The sequence below is a fragment of the Helianthus annuus genome, chromosome 1 (genome assembly GCF_002127325.2).
Source record: "Helianthus annuus cultivar XRQ/B chromosome 1, HanXRQr2.0-SUNRISE, whole genome shotgun sequence".
NCBI classification, from domain to species: domain Eukaryota; kingdom Viridiplantae; phylum Streptophyta; class Magnoliopsida; order Asterales; family Asteraceae; genus Helianthus; species Helianthus annuus.
The window spans coordinates 127,142,606-127,145,650 of record NC_035433.2 but is presented as its reverse complement, the minus strand read 5'-3'; the positions used below and the strand labels follow the sequence as shown (position 1 = coordinate 127,145,650).

At 35.6% G+C, this 3,045-nt stretch overlaps 1 non-coding gene across 1 annotated transcript; it reads right to left on the bottom strand.

Moving 5' to 3' along the window:
* Positions 1–219: 219 nt before the first annotated feature.
* On the bottom strand, positions 220–301 carry TRNAS-AGA. The gene has a single exon. It is a non-coding gene; the product is annotated as a tRNA-Ser (tRNA).
* Positions 302–3,045: the final 2,744 nt, after the last annotated feature.

Below are 3,045 nucleotides of genomic sequence, written 5' to 3'. Positions count from 1 at the left end.
ACAAGGAACACTAAATCTTACTCCAACCACTCTACCCCTTTTGTTTGCAGCCGAGTATTTAGGAGCATCCATAACTTGAAAACATAATTAAAGATTATAATAATAAGAGATTAAGAGATACTGTGTCTAGTTAAAAGAAAGATAAATTAATTTTCAACTCATTAATAAATAATTATTATAATGTTCTTCCAAAAATGGTTTTTTAAGAAAAAAGATATTCGTGGACGGCAGGATTCGAACCTGCGCGTGCAAAGCCCACATGATTTCTAGTCATGCCCGATAACCACTCCGGCACGTCCACCGTTAATTGCTCCTGAATTCAAACTTCTTTTAATTATATTACCTAAAAAAGGTGCATTACAATGCAAATGTATGTTATATTAATTATTAATTAACTAGTCTTAAGTCCCCTCCTTGCGGACGGAGACGTAAAACCGTGCTACCAGCGTTGCAAGGTTAGAGGCGTAAAAACCGTGCTAAGTAGTAGCCGACGACAACCAAATCCGAGAAAAAAAACGTAATGTAAAACCACATATTTTTAACACCAAGTGACTCACGTTATGTAAAAAGTAAATAAAATAAAGTTTATACCAACACGTTTAGAAAGTTGAGTGAGTGAAAAAAACCCGAGGGAGCAAGTGTGACCACCAAACACTGTACTAAGTAGCAACCAAACGACGACCAAATTCAGGAAAAAAACGTAAAATAAAAACTAATAAAAAACTAAACTTCTTTAACTTTTATGGCAAAATGGTAAAAAAAGAACAAAATTTTGTTAAAAAACCATAAAATTTAAAAAAAGCCACAAAAGACAAAAAAAAAAGTTGTTACTATTCATTATCAGTCGAGTGAGTGAAAAAAACCCGAGGGACTAAGTGTGACCACCAAACACTGTACTAAGTAGCAAACGAACGACGACCAAATTCAGGAAAAAAAACGTAAAATAAAAACTAATAAAAAACTAAACTTCTTTAACTTTTATGGCAAAATGGTAAAAAAAGAACAAAATTTTGTTAAAAAACCATAAAGTTTAAAAAAAGCCACAAAAGACAAAAAAAAAGTTGTTACTATTCATTACCATGTTACAAATTAATACATATAAACAATAAACAATAAACAATATCATGAAACTTATAAGATCAAACCTTTAGTTTAATATTTGATAAGAGAAAAAAAAAACAAAAAGCATGTAAGAAACTAATATTTGAATAAAGAATAAAAGAGGGGAAAAAGCATGTAAAAAAATTTGTGAATTGGGTTGGAGGAACGAATTTGCCCCCCATGTATTTTAGAAGACAAAAGCAATCCAATGGACTGGCTTCTAATTTGTTGAATTTATACACTTGTAAATGGACCAGCTTCTAATTTGTTGAACTTAAACACTTGTAAATATATAAATATTTCAAATGACAGGAAAAAAAAAGATAGGTATCCACCTATTGCCTCCACTATCCAAGTTGACCAATCATAAGAGTGTACTACTACTATACACCATCTTTGAAAATGTAGATATATAAGGGTGAAGGGGGTGCACACCTAATAGGTGAGTGCACTCTCTTACGCCAAACCAATCCCCGTGTGCCACATCAACTCCCCTCTTAAACTCCCCTAACACCCCCATTTGATGGCGCCACTCCCCTATTAGGTGAATTGGGTTTTTTTTTAAAAAAAAAAAAAAAAAAAAAAAAAAAAGAAAGCATTCATTGGTTGAAACAAAGCTGGCCCCACCACCTTTCCCCTCTCTCCGTCGGTAACCTCACACCCATTTCCAGCCCCGATTCGGGACCCCGCGGGGATGGCGGCGGTGTTCCCGATCGGGGAAATGGTTCACCGATGCCCTCCCCGATTGCGCCCCGTATACCCTAATGTTTGATGAAATTCCGCGTATAACATTCCATCATATTTCTTTTTATCTACAACTTCAATAAAAGCTTTATTAATAACCTTTGTGTAATCTACATTTCAATACGTATTTAACCCAATTAATTTGTTTTTTCTTTAAGGGTGATCGGGGCACCCTTCGGGGACCCCTTCGGTGACTTCGGTTGCCGCATAGGGGGGTGCTGCCAACCATTCGGTGTAAGAAATCGGGGACCATTTTTGGTGGTTGTTCACCGCAAGCGGGGAGGGAGAGACATGGTGGGGCCCATTTTTCCAACCAATCAAACCTTTTTGTTTTTTTTTTTAATAAAAAAACAAGGGTAGTTAAGAGGGGAGTGGCGCTATCAAATTGGGGTGTTAGGGGAGTTTAAGAGGGGAGTTGACGTGGCACACGAGGATTGGTTTGGCGTAAGAGAGGGGACTCACCTATTAGGTGAGCACCCCTTACACCCTAATATGTTCTGTTCGTAAACTTTTAAAAAAAAGTTTAACACTCAGTTGCATTCCGATTAAAAACAGAGTTGCATTCAAATTTGATATCGTAAATTATACCGAAGACCACTACTATACCAATACCATTAGTAAGAGCATTCACATTGGACCCTTCATCTCTATCTATATAATAACACTAAAAAACACACATTTCTCTAAATTTTATTTATTTCCCAAAACCTCTCACATCCATCTCTCTATCTTTATCCATCCTACTCACAAACACTTATTTTATTAGTTTTTTTCTCTTTTATACACACTCACAATAAAGATATAGAAAAAAGGTTAAATGTAAGCCACTAAATATACAGATATAAGGTGTACTTTAGTTTTTAAAACCATCACCCACCGCCTAACAACACCTAACTAACTGATGACTGATCCACACGGCCGACTCAAGGGGGAGTAAAATAAAGCAAGAGCTTTAAGCCTCCATTTTCCTAGGGCCTCAAATTCTAAGAAAATATATTATACGTTGGCAATTTTGGCTTTGAGATTGTTAACATTGAGGTTTATGATCTATAATTATGCGTATACAAAGATGATATATGAATAATAGGATCCATAGCAATTTTTTTCTTTTACAAAAAGGGCCTCAATTTTGTTATCCGCTTTGGGCCTAGAAAAATTTAGAAAATTTTGAGCCGGCCCTGCTGATCCAATACCAAACAA